Consider the following 17161-nt stretch of genomic DNA (forward strand, 5'->3'; position numbering starts at 1 on the left):
ATTTATAATTTTGATAATTGTACTATGGTTATGTAAGAAAATGTCCTTATTCTTAGGTGATGTGCTGAGCGATTAGTGGTAAAGGGTTATGACATCTGCAATTTGCTTTCAAATGGTTCAGGAAATAATAACATCACCAATACTATGAAGAGAGAGAGATAAATCAAATGGAGACATGTCAATAATAAATTAATTAGATGGATAGTTCATTGAACTATTTTTCCAACTTTTCTGTAGATTTGAAATTTTTGAAATAAAGTTACTGTCAGAAAGAAAGAGAAAATAAACACAAATACTGGAAGAATATTAGAAGCTACTAAAAATTCTTACCTATCAAGAGAGGGGAAAATGGGATAGAGGAGATGAAATAAAAATTTCTCTGAATATATATTTTAAAGATTTTTTTCTTTTGAGTCATGTATAATGTTACAAATTCAAAATGTTTTTTAAAAATCAAACATTAAAATTGAAAACAAATGAAAGCAAATGAACCTAACTCAACATAAAATTAATTCTATACCTACCAGGGAGAAAAGAATTATTTCAAGTGACTTTTCTGTTGCCTAGGCTGGAGTGCAGTGGTGAGATCATAGCTCACTGTAACCTTGAACTCTTGGGCTCAAGCAATCCTCCTGCCTCAGCCTCCTGAGTGGCTAGTATCACTATGCCTGGCTAAGTTTTAAAAATTTTGTAGAGATGGGGACTCACTATGTTGCCCAGGCTGGTCTCAAACTTCTGGCCTCAAGCAATCCTCCTGCCTCGGCTTCCCAAAGTGCTGGGATTACAGGTGTGAGCAATATGCCTGGCCCCAAGAAGCTATTTTTAGAACTATAGCTTTTATTTTGGCAACTCCAGATTCCATTCCCTAAATCCCAGATTCTAATATTCTAGTAAACCAAGGTTCTATTATCCAGGTTCTCCAGGTTCTATTCTTGGAATCACATATCTTACTTTTGGAACATCACTCTGTACTCTCTGAACCCAAGATCCTATTATTGGAGCTTATATTCTACTACTGTAACTTAAGATTCCATTATTGAGATCTCAATTTCCAATCTTGGAATTTGAGGAACTACTTTAATAATTCTAGATTCTACTATTAAAACCCCAGGTCTTAGTCTCCCCAGAAGATTCTACTATTAAAACTCAACATTCTACTCTCAGAAACTAAAATTCTACTCTAGGAAATTAGGCTTTACTTTCAGAAACACAGATTCCATTACTGGAATTAGACCTGAAAGTTCAGAGTTGAGGCCAAAGTTTTGGTAGTAGAATCTTGGATTCCAATAATTGGGATTAAATTGGGGTTCTTCATTTGGAACTCTAATTTCAGAACTGAATAATTTGTTTGGAACTCTAGATTCTATTGTATGAGCCCCTCATTCTATCATTGGACATACAGAGTACATTATCAAAACCCAAGATGCTGTTATTGGAACTCTAGTTTCTATTACAGTAACTCTAGGTTCTATTTGTTAAACCTCAAGGTTTACTACAGTAGTGGAATTCAATGTTCTTCTAGACTTTAGAATCTGACGTACTTATCATCACAGTTGTTAAAAACATATGCTCTAGAGCCACACTACTTATGGTCAGATGCCATCTCTGTGCTTCTCAGGTATGGGACCTTTGGAAAGTTACTTAACCTCTCTATGCCTCATCTGTAAAACAAGGATGATAATAATAGTATTTACCTGACACGTTTTTTTTTGAACACTAAATGCAATAATAGCAATAATAGTAATATATTTAAAATGCTTAGAACAATGCCTGGCACATAGTAAGCACTTAATAAATGTTAGCCGTTAGCATTATTGCTATTGAAGGCTAATTCTAACGCTAATCTAATAAGCTAGACTCCCATCTTTGAATTTCATAATTTAATATTTTATTTCAAGGTTCCACTATGGCAACTCAAAATTGTTTGAACTCAAAATTGTGCTCTTTGAACCCCATATTCTAAACTCTAATACTTGTATTGCAGAATTGGAACTAAAATTCCAGTTTCAAAATGCAAGATTCAAACAATATAATTCCAAGTTCTAGTCTCATAAACTCAGATTCTAGTTCAGGAATTCCAGGTTCTTTCTCTGAAACTGAAATTTCACTGTTGGACCTTTAGATTTTACTATTACATTAATAACTTGAGATCCTACTATAAGAACTGCAGGTACCAAATTCAGAGCCTGAGATTCCATACTAAACTCTATAAATCTGCCATTGCAACTTCAGATCTTACTCTCTGAATCTAAGCATTTTACCATTAGAACCCAGCTGCTACTTAGAACCCCAAAATTCTAATATTGTAAGTGTAGGCTCTACTCTATGAACTTGAATCCTACAGTTAGATTCCACAATCACAACCAGACACTCTAGGAATTTTAATAATGGCAACTCAAGATTCTATATTTGGACCACCAAATTCTAATCTGTAACCTCCAGATTCTATTTTCAACGTTCAAGTTCTAGCAGTGTCTGAGATTCTAATACTGAACTCCAAGTGCCAAACTTAGAATTGCAGATTTTACTGTTTTACTCCAGGTTTCATTCTTATAAACCCAGATTTGACTCTCAGTTTTCCAGCTTCTAGCTAGAGGGTGCTGTGAAGGGTTTCTTGAGAATTTCCCAGGCATTACTACTTGATTATACATTGTCCCTTGATTATACACTGTTCTCAAATTCCTGGGATAACAAACCCCTTGATGAATGGAGTCCCCTGGCTATGGCTACAGCAATAGGGAACTAGGCTGGCCCATGGCAAATTGTTATATTAATGAAACTTCCTACAGTTCCCCTTTCCTTTCCCCACCCACCATCTCATCTTTGTGGCTCTTCCTCATGTCACAGTGCTCCTACACAATCTCACTGTGGCCATCCAACCTATTTAGGTCAAGTGGCTCTCAAGAATATGTTTGAAACTTTTTACACTAAAGTGCAAATGAATTAAAATACTTCATACATTCCCCTCCCTCCATTTAAATATTTAAATTTTAAAGGCTCAGCCAAAGAGTTGAAGTTCCTAAAGTAACATTTCACATATTTTCAAGGAATAGGAAGGTAATTTGGAAGGAAAATCACAGGGCCTCTGTTAGACCCTTGAAGTCACCTTACCTAATAATGTGTCCCAAAAAGATTCTGGGATTTGGAAAAATCTCATTTCCCTCTTCATTTGTAAGATGGGGACAAGAATGCATGTAGATAATACACGTAAAAGAGCTTCATGAACATTATGCAAATGTTATCGTTAATATCACTCTTTTTAAACGGGTACTTCTCTGGCTGCTTTGACCATGGTTACTGTGCCACCTGTTGGACATGGCTTGAATTACACTGCTATTTTTCTAGGTGTTACCCAACAATCAATCCACTTTAGATTTTCCTTGGCATAATTGAAGACTCTTTGGAAAGAAAACTCCCCTGGTTGGTTTCACTGAAATTATAATAAATTATTTAAGATTAATGCATTCAAGAATTATCTACTAAACATTTGTCAAGTGGATAGGAACAAGGAGACAAAAAATGGAGATTTCATGCCTACCCTTGGGGGAGTGAGGGATATGCCAGTGTGTTAGGGAAGACTTCACAGCATATGTGATCTCCTACCTGGTTCTTGTGAAAGGAGTATCATTTTGAGAGGGGAAATAAGAGCACTTTAGGCAGAGATAACAATATGGGTAAAGGCACAGAGCTGTAAAAATGCCATTGAGAATGGTAAATTGCTCTGTGTAATCAGAGCATTGGATCCAAGGAAGGAGGAGGTGGTGACAGCGACTGATAGCCAATTTTAAAAGCCTTTCCTGTGTACAAAGTCCTTTTAAATATATGCCCTCAAGGGAGGCTTTAAGGCACAGTAGGTGACACTATATACTGTGAAGGCAGCTACTTCTGGGTATAAGTCTGTGTTATATTTGGTAACTGTTATATTTGACAGTTATTTAACTTCTGTAAGTTTAAGTTTTCTCATACAAAAATAAAAGCACTTATTTCATTGGGCTCTCATCAGGATTAAATGAGATAATGTTTGTCAAGGTCTTATACACTAGCCAGCACTTAATTTAGTAGCTATCATAAGCTCCTATTATTTAATTTGTGAGATAGAAGTTACTACCCCAGTATTACAGAGGAAGAAACAGGTTCAGTGGCTAAGGTAGGATACCAAATCCTATGCTTTTTTAAAAAACTACACTAGAGACTTCAGACTGTGAAATCAGGTTGGGACCAGGGTGTTAAGAACACTCAATGACAGTATAAAATTTGGGCTCAGGAAAAAAGCTATGGGAAGCCACTGAAGATTTTTAAGCAGGAGAAAGTTTTGAGTCAGATTTCTATTTTAGAGAGAATTTAGACCTTTCTGAGTAGATTCATTCAACGTACAATTAATCAGCATTTGTAATTATAATGATAATAAAAATGCATTGAGCCCTTACATATTAAGCATGTGGAAGGAAGAAAGGCTTTGTGTTGCATTTTGGTTTTTAGAAAATAAATTGTTAGTATCACCTCATTGTAAAAAACTTATAGGAAAAAAACAGAGGGATGGCTCTTTTAATACATATTCTATTTCTAGTGTGAGGTGTTTTTCTTAAGGGAATAGGAATTTATGTGCTTTACAGACATGATCTCTACCCTTTACAGCATGCAGTAAGCATTATAGATGGAAGGCCTGAGGATCTGGGGTAACAAGCTCAAGATCACAAAGCTGCTAAAATGCAGGGTCCAGATTCAAATCCAACCCTATTTACTCCAAAGCTCTTGGTCTTTCATCAACATCTCACCCCCTCCCCCAATAGGTGGAAGAGATATTTTAAGGCAAGAAGGTGACTCTCGCAAATTATACTCAAACAGTATGAGTGTGAAGACCAAGGGTGGGGCCCAGGGCTCCTCCCTTGAATGCAGAGAAGGAAAAGAATCTGAATCCTGGGAGCTTCCAGTCATCAGCTAGACTCTGGCGGAGCAGAAGTAGCGTGGGCAGGAAGGGTGCAGCAGGTGATGACATTCCACCTGATGAGCCTCGCTTCACCAGGTAGCCAAGAGTTCTGGTGAACCTATCTGTGCCAGAGACCTGGGGTCATGGGAAGTAATAAGTTTTTGTCCCACATGATCAAAAATAGCAAGCCCCTCAGAAATTATGTTCAGTCTCTTCATTGTACAGACAAGGAAACAGGTCTAGAGAATATTTCTTCTGTGCAACGGCTGCACAGCAGTGAGAGGCAGAATTGAGGGTCTCTGCCTTATTGGAATTTGCTTCTTTGTAATATGTGCCATGGTAAAAGTGACTAACAGAAGATCTCTTCCTAAAAGCACACTTTTAAGAGAAGAGAGAGAACACCTGGAGGAGGAAGGCCATAGGGAGCAATAGGAGTCTAGAATCATAGGGATGACTCTGGCTTACTCCTCAACTTTCTCAGGAGCAGGCTATATCTGGGGATTTAAGAGGCTGTGTATGTGGGAAGATAGAGACTATGGTATTTCTGGCAGGGGCCTCATAGAAGCAGAAATGAGATTTGCCCCTCTTCTTCTCAAAAGTACAGTTTCCACACCTAGAATTTGTTTGATACAGAATATTCTATTTTAATGTGAAAGGATCTTTGGGTCCATCAAAGACGTGGTACAGCCCAGTTCTTGGGAACTGTGAGCTGGAAGTCAGAAGACCTAGTTGTAGCCCCAACTTTGCCACTGTCATTCTAGGTGACCCTGACAAGCCCCTGCTCCATTCTGGACTTTAGTTTTCAGTTTTTGTATCTGTAAGTGGGACATTTGTATCCAACCATCTGTAAGGCGTCTTTCCAACTCAGTCAATCTACAGTTACACCTCTGTAAGGGCCTACATTTTTCAAGTTTCCCAGCTATAGGAAGCTCCACCCTAACTGGAATCCAGTGGTACTGATTGCCTGATTATTTACTAAGTCACCGCAGCAGTTTTCCAGTTGACATAATCACCTCTAACCACAGACGTTCCCTACCTAGATTGACCTCTTTCTGAAGCCTTTCGGATAGGGCTTTATTGTGGCAAGTCAACCTGACACCTACTCTGGGTTTAAATATCAGTTTCTTTACTTGGCAGATCGCTGCTATTCAGAGGGAAGTATGATATGGAGGCTGAACCTCTCTGAGCCTCAGCTTCCTCAGCTCTAAAATCTGTAAAATTAAAAATGTAGAACTTGAGCCCAGCAGAATGGCTCCTGCAAAGAAGGGGGGCAAGAAGAAGGGGTGTTCTGCCATCAATGAGGTGGTGACCTAAGAATACACTATCAACACTGACAAGTGCATCCATGGAAGGAGCTTCAAGAAGCGTGTCTCTCGGGCACTCTAAGAAATCCAGAAATTTACCATGAAGGAGATGGGGACTCCAGATGTGCACATTGATTATCAGGCTCAACAAAGCTGTCTGAGCCAAAGGAATAAGAATATCCCCTACTGTATTCGTGTGCAGTTGTCCAGAAAACATAATGAGGATGAAGATTCACCAAACAAACTCTATACCTTGGTTACCTATGTACTTGTTACCACTTTCAAAAATCTACAGTCAATGTGGATGAGAATTAACTGCTGATTGTCAGATACATCAAATAAAGTTATAAAACTGCAAAAAAAAATCTATAGAGTACCCACATCATTGGGTTGTTGTGAGGCTTAAATAAGAAAATATGTTTTATAGTATCTAGGATAGTATATGGCAATATTTCAAATTCATCTACTTTTAGTTGTCTTTCTCCACTGCCTAGTCCAAGCCATCATCTTTCCTGGATTTCTCAAAGTTTCCTGTGTCCCTGTTATAAATCTTGCCTCTACAATTCTATTACCTCTCAGTAGCCAGAGTGATATATATATATATATATATATATATCTCCCTATAACTAGACTCGAGTCCCACAGAGTGATATTTTAAACATAAATTGGATCATATCTCTCTCCTGATTGAAAACTCTCCAAGACTTCCCATTGTCCTTGAGATAAAATCCCAAATCTTTACCATGAGCTGTAAGTCCTTCATGATCTAACCTTTGTCTGTTTCTCTCCGGACTCAGCTCTTGCCACTTACCCTTTGATCAGACCACTCCAGCCACACACTGGCTGACTCTCAGTTCCTTAGGCTCATTCCCACACCAAGCCAAGCCACACAAGTCCCCTGACTAACTATGACTTGGCTTCCAGGGCTCAACTTAAGATGCCACTTCCTCAAAAAGACTTTCTTGAACCCTCCTGAACTATCGTCTCTCAAAGATCTCTCTGCCCCTATTATTCTCTCTCTTAACAATCTCATGATATTCCAGGATTTACACAGTTTATATATTTATGCATGTTTACTAAATCCTTTATATTCTTTCCCCAAAATAAGCACTTTAAATGTAGGGGCTAAGTCTGCTTATACACCCCTCTATCCCTAGTACCTAGCACAATCCTGAAGATGTAGTTCTTAGGGAATATTTATTAACGCATGAAGAGTGGATACTCAATTAGTTTTCTTTCTTCTCTTTCTCCTTCCTTTGCTTGACATACCTAATGAAATACTTTACAGCTAATAAAAATATTGTTTCATGTGTCATGGGCCATTCATTTTTCCTAAGAGTATGATCTTTGGAAACTTAAATCTGGGTTCAAATCCTTGCTCTGACACCTCTGCTGTGTGATCCAGGCCAGTTTCCTTAAACTTTCTGAGCTTTAGCTTCTTACTTGTTAAATAGAGAGTTTAGCACCAATCTTAACAGATTGTTATGAAGCTTAAATGAGAATGTATATGAAACATTTAGTGCATTGTAACACGTAAGTGCTCCGAAATGATAGGTATTTTTGTTACTAACAACTATTACTAAGAGTAATTCTCCGAATACCCCTAGGTCTGTATCACTGTACTTTTGTGCCATGAAAGACAACTAAATTTTATGTCACCATACCTGGGTTCCAGTAATTTGGCTGCATGAATTTGGCTACTCTGTCTCTTTGAGCCTTATTTTCCTCACCTATAAAATAGGTTTAACTCCTTCCCTAGTTACCAAAAGGTCCATTATGGAGCTCACACAGGATGGTGCATGTACAAAGGCCTTGTAAATTGTAAAGGGCTGTATGTAAAAGTCCATTATTATGAACCCTCAGCTCACCTCCCAAGGAGACTCTGGGTAAATAAGATAAGGTTAAAGTAATGTTCCATGTGATTGAGGCCAAGGATAGGGCTTTGGACTGGAGGCCAAGTTCAAACCTGACTCTCTCTCTTGGGGCCAGGCCTCTGTTTAATCCTTGATTGGAGAGAAGCCTGAGTATTTCTTCAATGCCTCAGGGAGGAGAGTGTAAAGAGAGGAGAGAAAAGTAAAAAATAAGACATAGCTTGTTTGTCTGCCCTACTGCTGACTGCCCAGATAGGGAGAGGGACCTTCTTGTGTCCCAATTTTCTTGGCTCTTCCTTCCCCCAGGGGAAGTACATGGCCTTGTTAGAACACTGGAGAGAAGGGCTTTTTATTGGCTAACCTGATGACAACTGTTTCACACATCTCCACTGCCCATCCTTACTATGGTATGTCATGGAAAACACATTTTCCTGGACACCCAGAGAGGCGGTGTTAAGATGTGAAAGAACAGCATATGATTCAAATGTTGACCATTCTTCCATTCACTTGCTTGTAATTTTGGACAGGTCCTGGGCTTTAGGCACCCAACACATAAAATGGTAAGAGATGTTGGATTCTAGGACCTTTGCTGTCCCTCCCAGCCAGTGATATGCTAGTAAATGTTTAACTACTGGCTTTCCAAGTGTAGTTCTGACATGAATGTTGGTTAATATTTTAGTTTAATGAATAAGATAAAAGTGAAACAACAAAGACATTTATTGGAACTTCACTCAACTGTCAATGCTATAGTGACTTCTTTGCTGAATCAAATAATAGTTTTCAAATACTGGAAGACTATTTCCTCAATTTTTTCATGCTTTTCACGGCGTAACAGCTCCAGACACAACACAATTTTAAGTTTAATTTGCATTATTAACTTTTGCTCTATCACTTTCTTAAGTCTAGACAATTAACAAACCAAGTCCTGATAAGTATTATAGCATTTGCCAATTTCTGTGGTATAAACCTTCCCACCATGGTTAACTTCACAAAAGTTTTAAATTTTGATGAAGTTCAATTTATCCATTTTTAATTTGGTTGCTTGTACTTTTGGTGTCATATCTAAAAAACTATTGATTACACAAATATTTACATCTATGTTTTCTTCTAAGAATTTTATAGTTTTAGTTTCTCATATAGGTCTTTGTTTGTTTGTTTTAGAGACAGGGTGCCGCTCTGTGGCCCAGGTTGGAGTACGGTGGCATGATCATAGCTCACTGAAGCCTCAAACTCCTGGGCTCAAGCTATCCTCTTAACTTGACTTGCTGAGTAGCTAAGACTCAGGTGCATGCCACCATGCCTAGCTAATTTTTAAAAAAAAATTTTTGTGGAGATATGATCTCGCTATGTTGTCCATGCTGGTCTTGAACTCATGGCCTTAAGAGATTCTCCTGCCTCAGCCCCACAAAGAGCTGGGATTACAGATGTGAGCTACCATGCCCAGCCGGCCTTTTGATCCATTTTATGTTAAATTTTGCATATGGTAGGGGTCCAGTTGTCTCAGCACCATTTGCTGAAAAGACTATTCTTTTTTCATTGAATGGTACAGTACACTGTAATTGAAAACATTCCATTAGAAACATTTGAAACATTGAAAATTAGTTTATTTCTTTGTAAAAAAGTTATCAAGAGTAATTTGAACAGTGCTTGCTTTCTTTTTGTATAACTTAAAATAGCAGCAACCAATTTTTCTATGCTTAGTACATGGTCCTACTTATTTCTAAGTTTGGATTCGCTTCCAATATTTTATTCTTTGCACTTTCAATGTCTCAAAGTATCTCCAAGAGTTCCTTTACTGTGAAGTTTTTTGCTAGTGTTACTTACTCTAGGACATTGTAATCTTTTTGATCACAACCACTTTCTTTATTTATATCAGTAAGTTTACCTTCACTAAGTTCCTCTGGCTGCATATCTAGAGTCTTTCAAATGGAAGTAGTGTCAAAATTCCCATGGTCAACTATTTCTTCTATAATTCCATTTATGTTCAATTCAAGTTTCATTTCTGCCTTATCACTTTTCATTTCTTTGCCTCACTTTTTTTTTTTTTTTTTTTTTTTGCCAATTCTCTTCTTTGGTTATTGATTTTTGTAAAATGTTATGTGGTTTTATTACTGGTAGAAAAGGAGGCAACACAATATATATGTTCCTGTTTGTGCAAGAACTGAATAACAGATATGCAGTGACCAGTCACCAACATACTTTGAAAGAAGTATTGTTATTTATCACTGATCATAATGTGCATCTGTTATTTACATAGTGATTGACGAACTGAAGTGCTAGCAGCAAAGTTTGTACTTTGTGCAATTACTTATAGTTAGCAAACTGTGATAAATGAAATTTCAATTGTGTTGTTGGGGGACTGATGTTATTTAACTAAACTGTGGCAACTAAAATTCATGCATTTCAGAACTGTGCAAAGCAAGGGCTTTCTGTATTTATTACTTTTGTTTTTAATATAATTTATTCAATTATAAGTTTATGAGATTTAACTTTTTACATTTTTAAATTTTTAAAAATTGATACACAATAATTGTACATATTTATGGGGTACATGTGAGATTTTGATACATACATGACAATATGTAATGATCAAATCAGGGTATTTAGGATATTCATCACCTCAAACATTTACCATTTTTTTGTGTTAGGAACATTTCAAATCTCTTCTAGCTATAATGGTCATGTTTAACAATTGGCTCACAAAGTTTCTTAAAATTTAGCAATCAGCTCTCATGAGCCAACATGAGCTAGTGCCAGCCCATCACTGCTTTCACCCCAACATTCCTCAATTTTATGAATCCTCCCTTCCTTCAGCCAAAACACATATACACATACACATAAACATATTCAAAACCAAGCAGAAACAATATTTTTCCCAACTTTGCATTCCCATAGTGCCTGGATCATAGTTAGAGCTCAGCATTTGTAGAATGAAAGTGAATTCAAACTCATATGATGGGTCCACATCATTCACTCATTTGCACAACTGAGGTGTAACACACCCAAATGAAATAAACCTTGTGAGTCATCAGGCTGTAATGCATGCTAACTACGTAGCTGGTCTACTCTGTACTACAAAATTTTTTTGTTTATTTGTTGTTTTTTTTAATTATGAGAGAATATATTTACCTCAGAAAGAATAGGAAAGGGTTTAGAGAAGCTGTTAACTCTTTTATGGAGCTGCCAGAGATAGAGATGGGAAACAGTGCAAGGTTAAAAAGATGAGAAAAGGCAAAAGAACATAATTAACTTTAATTGAGTGCCTAGCACATGCCCAACACTTTTGTTATAGCTCTTACAACCTTTTATCATACAAATGAGAAAAACAAGGCTCAGAATAAGTGACTTCCTCCAGTCAAACAGCCTGAAATTAGTGGATCTATAATTTGAACTCAGATTTGCTCACTCCAAAGTGTAAGCTCTTTCCACTACACTGTACTATCTCTGTGCATGGTGGGTGGGCAGTATGGAATAGGCTGGTGGGCTAAAGGAGCCCTGACTGAACTGGACACCCTGACGTAATGCCCAGAGACTCAAATGCCTAAATAACAACTTTTCTCCTCAGTTCAGTCTATGTTTACATCATTTGAACCCAGTTTCCAGGCTCTAGCACAGGGTCTTTTGATTGTACCCTACATGCCATACTGCCTCATATATGATTCTTGTGAAAAACACATCATAACCATTCAGCAGTATCAAGTACATCCTAATACTTCCTTACTGGAACCAGAGGATGGCCTTGTGAGTCATCATGGACAACATGTTAATAACAATAATTATGCTTGTGGCAATACCATGTTGTGTTATTATCCAGTCAAATCTGACTTGTATGAAGGCCCTTCACTCCCATTTTAAGTGGTCCCAGTGGCTTGCCTCTCCCTGGTGGTTGGTGCACATTCCCATCCTGAGTGTGGGAGGAGGTGCCGCAGTGCTAAAGCAGCAAGAAAACTTATAGTCAGACAGTCCTGGGTTGGCATTAGTTCTGCCACCTACAGTCACGCTGGACAGGTAACTTCACCTTTATGAACCTCAGTTTCCTAATCTGTCAACATGTTGAAACAGCACTCATCATCTTTCCACTCAAGCCTGCTCCTCCCCTGCTCCCTGTCTCCTGGCCTGACAGCACTGACTACCAAGTTGCCCAACCCAGAAACCCGGGTCATCCTTGACTTCTCCCTCTTTTTCACAGACAAATCCAATCATGAATTTGATGATCTTACCTCCTGAAATTCTCCCCACTCTAATTCAGGTCACCATTTTGCCTGGATTATTGCAATAAACACTTATAAGTGGTCTCCCTGCCTGCAAGTTTGTGTCTTCTATTCTATTCCCTACACAGCAGATAGAGTGATCTTTTCTAAAATCAAATCTGTTAATATCATTGATCAGATTAAAAACTCTAACAGCTTCTCACCACCCATAAGATAAAATCCAAAGTCCTCAACATGAATTATGAGGCCTTTCCTTATTTGGTTTCTGTCTTGGCTATTATTGGTCCTCAACTTTGTACTCTCTGCCTCAGACAAAATTGTTCTCTCAGTTCTTCAGATATAGCATGTGTTCTCTTGCCCCTAGGTTGTTGCATGTTCTATTTCTGCTGCCTTGAACACTCTCTTTCCCTGTCTACTCCCTTCTCTCTACCCAATTCACCTAACAAAGTCCTAGCCATTTTTTAGGTCTCTGCTTAGATGTCACTTCCTCTAAGAAGTCTTGCCTGATCCCCAAATTGAGGTTAGATGCCCCGATTTGTGTTCCAATAGCACACTGTGCTTACCCCCTAAAATCATAATTGCCTATTTTCTCATCTGCCTCCATTAGTAGGGTCTAAATTCTGTAAGAGACAGTATCTTGCTTACTACAGATCATTGTATCAGGTACATAATAGTGTTCAATAAATATTTGACCAACTGACTGAATTAATAAACTGGTGCTTTTATTGCCTCTAATCCCTGGATCCACACCCTAGCTTTCAGCATTGCTTCTGGCCTCTTTTCTGTTTAATCTTTTCTGGTCTAGGTGATTCGTTCCCCTTTTGCACCCTACATAACTTCCAAGATTCTCAACTCTGTATACTTTGCTGTTGTCAGCATCCTGTACAGTTCCAATTAGGACAGTCATTCCTTACCACCAAGAAATCCAGGATATCTGTGCTGGTCAACTCTGACCACCACATCTACTTGCACAGAGATTCAGATAACAAATAACAAAAGCTGCTATTTAACAAGCACCTACTATATACCAGTCCTTTTGTATATATAGCAGACATTAGCTTCATTTTATTGATGGGAAAACAGGTCCTTCTTTTTATATCCAGTAGTTACTCAGGATGTGAACCCAGGTCTGTCTTATTCCAAAGTTTTTTCCACTACATAGTCTTGAAACTGTATCTCTTTATTGTTTCAAGTTTGACAGAATGTATGGGTGTTAGCAGGGGTGAGAGACAGTGGTAGCAGTGAAGCACAATCTTTTGGAAAGGGAATTTGGTAGTATCTAATGAGATTACATATGCATCTTTTAATCCAATCCCACTTCTAAGAATTTATACTAAAGATATATCTACAACTATAGAAAAACACATATTTGCAAAATTATTCATTGCAACATTGTTTGTAATTGCAAAATACTGGAAATGACCTAAATGCTCATATATAAGAGAACAGTTGAATAAACTATAGCAGTGGTTCTCAAACATTTTAGTCTCTGGTCCCCTACACATTCATAAATTACAAAGGACCCTAAAGATCTTTTGTTTATGTGGATTGCATCTATTCAAACAATACATAAAACAGATCTATCATCTTAGAAATTAAAACTGAGAAAACATTTTAAGCATTTATTTAATATAACAATAGTGAATCCTTTATATTTTAATATATAAATTATTTTAATGAAAAGAAACTATATTTTCCAAAACAAAAAAACCTAGTGAGAAAAGTGGCATTGTTGAGATTTTTTGCAAATCTCTTTAAAGTCAGAAAGACTTTATAGAAGACAGTTGGATTCCCATATCTGCTTCTGCATTCAATCAGTTGGAATATGTCATTTTATTTGAAGTATATGAAGAAAATCTTCCCTCACACAGATATGCACTTGGAAAAGTAGGGAGTATTTTAATAGTCATTTAGGAGGCCTGTGGATATTTTCTTTGCTACTATATCAAAACTTGACAAGTGGTAATTTCTCAAAGATTACTTGCAATGTGGACTCTGAAACCATATCAGGGAACTTTTTGTAATCTGTTACATTAAAATCCACTGGTCTATGTTACACTTTAAATGGTTATTTTATCCATACATGCTTTTGTAATATCATGCATTGGTCATTTGAAAAAATACTGGTTCACTAAGTTATACAGATCTTCCAAATGTTGATATATTTCATCATACAATACTAAAAAAAAAACAAAAACCACCCCACAATATGTTAATATCACCACCCACCTCTTCAGAAAAGTTTGGGAAGCTCTCAAGTTCACGGTGGTGAATACACATTTTCAAAATTCTAATATTCATTTGAAAGTTTGAATTTTATCATTGGCAACAAATGCTGTTAGTTCTTTTCCTGGAAGTGAGAGGCTCACTTCCTTCATTTTCTAGATGTCTGCCAAATGCCCAAGTCTAAATAATTGTAGTTTGTCTGTTAGTTAAAAATACTGTTCAAAAGTCATGGTCTGAGGCCGGGCGTGGTGGCTCACGCCTGTTATCCTAGCACTCTGGGAGGCCCAGGCGGGTGGATTGTTTGAGCTCAGGAGTTCGAGACCAGCCTGAGCAAGAGGGAGACCCCCATCTCTACTAAAAATAGAAAAAAATTAGCTGGACAACTAAAAATGTATAGAAAAAATTAGCCAGGCATGGTGGTGCATGCCTGTAGTCCCAGCTACTTGGGAGGCTGAGGCAGCAGTATTGCTTGAGCCCAGGAGTTTGAGGTTGCTGTGAGCTAGGCTGACGCCATGGCACTCTAGCCCAGGCAACAAAGTGAGACTCTGTCCCCCCCCAAAAAAAAAAAAAAAAGTCATGGTATGTGCGTGTCGTGTGTGTGTGTGTGTGTGTGTGTGTGTGTGTATTTTGTAGCTCTGCTCAGTGAGAAAGCCTAGAAGCAATGGCACCACAGTAGCAATGAGCACACCTAGCACCTAGATCTTTATTTCTAAATACCATTTCCTACTAAATAGAACTAGGGCTTTTAGAGGAAATGGGTAATTCCAGGGTTGGGACTGGAAAAGTAAAAGGTGAGCCTGGGATATAGTACCAGAAAGTAAGGGAAGTCTTAAAAAATGATGAAGAAATTTTAAAAGAACATAGAAGCCAGCCAAATCTGAAACAATAATTTGTGCATCAATATAATTAGTGATAGTAATGATTATGTAATTCACAGAATAAAATGAAAATCAATGCGTTAATTCACATATAAATAAATTAATAAATGAATAAATGGAGAATAAAAAAACTCTCCCATTCAGTAGGAAGACAAAAAAAATGTATAAAGAATAATAATGGAATTAGAAAATTACCATTTGACAACCACTCTAGAATAATTGTTTCAAGCAGGAATCATCAATGAATATTAAAACTTGTGAGAAGTCTCAAGTTATCTCCCCACAAGATATTTATTAATTACAAAGAAAAATAGTTACTTTACAGTGGAGAAACCTGGCAGATACCACTTTAATCAAGTGAACAAAGCTGCTATCACCAGCGATGAGACATACTGGTATCACGTGACTCCTCATGTGATGCACTGAGAAGGACACATCAATTCTGTAGCATTACTTACCAAAAATACATAACCTAAATTTAACCATGAAGAAACATAAGACAAACTCAAATTGAGGGATATTTTACAAAATAAATGGCCCATTTTCTTCAACAATGTCAAGGTCATAAAAGACAAAAATTGAGAAGCATTTCCAGAGTTAAGAAAATTAAAGAAATTTGAAACTAATTATAATCCTGCACGGGATCCTGGACCACAGCAAAAATCTCATTTTCTTCTTCCATAAAGAGTATTAGTGGGACAATGGGCACAATCTGAATAAGGTCATAGAGTAGATTACAGTACTACATCAATGTTAAGTTTCTAATTTTGATAATTATGCTTTGATATTTGTATTCTCTTCTTGTATTGAGGAAATACACCGAAAAATATTTAGGGATAAATGGACTAGAAAATAATTACAATAGTCTCTTTATATATCTATGTTTATCTCTCTATAGATACAGAAGAAAAATAGAGTAAGAGTGAGAGAGAGAATGATAAAGCAAGTATGGTTTGATATTGATGAAAGGTATATGGGATTTTTTGGGTACTAGTTTTGGAAACTTTCTTTAACTCTGAAATTATTTCACAATCAAAAATAAAAAAAATCCCATAACATATAATATTTTTAATTATTTCCTTCTAAATACCACATTTATATATTTTAAATAGTCTTTTTTACTTACTATTTTTATTAATTTGATGTTGAATCATGAGCAGTTTTCAATGTCATTTAAAATTCTTTAAAAACAATTGTCAATGGATTCACAGTATTTGTGTGGAGATATTCTAATTTACTTAATTTATTTAGGGTTTTCTCCACATTAAGTTATAAACATACAATAAACATCTTTTTGCATATATCTTTGTCTACATAATTAATTAGTTCCTTATGCTCAACTGCTAGAATGGGAATTGCTTTGCTCTTTTTTAAATAACTCAAGTGACCTAACAAGTTCCCAAATGTCCCCAATTTCCTTTTTAAGTTCGTGCTGCTTTACTGACTTCTGGGCTGGGCTTATCTGTTTGGTAACAGATTGTGAATTCTGGGTTTGACTTTGGCCAGTGGGTGGTGATTGCAGAAAGGTGTGAGAGACCATGGCTGGCAGCAGCAGGCTGGGCTCAGTTCTGGGCTGCATCTGTTAAAGGGGAGTCTTATTTTTGGTGGGCCCTGAAAGTTAAGGGAAAAGTCCTAAAAAGTCACTGAGCAGGCAGGATGCAGGCTAGCTACATCCTGATGAGCATTAGTTCAGCTTAACATTCCCTGAATGGCACCCTGAGCTGAGACTGGTTCCAGGGACACG

The 17161-nt window shown here is 37.2% G+C and overlaps 1 pseudogene; it reads left to right on the top strand.

Moving 5' to 3' along the window:
* Positions 1–6175: 6175 nt before the first annotated feature.
* On the top strand, positions 6176–6553 carry LOC138389078 (large ribosomal subunit protein eL31-like; annotated as a pseudogene).
* The last annotated feature ends 10608 nt before the right edge of the window (positions 6554–17161 follow it).

Source organism: Eulemur rufifrons, chromosome 8 (assembly GCF_041146395.1).
Source record: "Eulemur rufifrons isolate Redbay chromosome 8, OSU_ERuf_1, whole genome shotgun sequence".
NCBI lineage: Eukaryota > Metazoa > Chordata > Mammalia > Primates > Lemuridae > Eulemur > Eulemur rufifrons.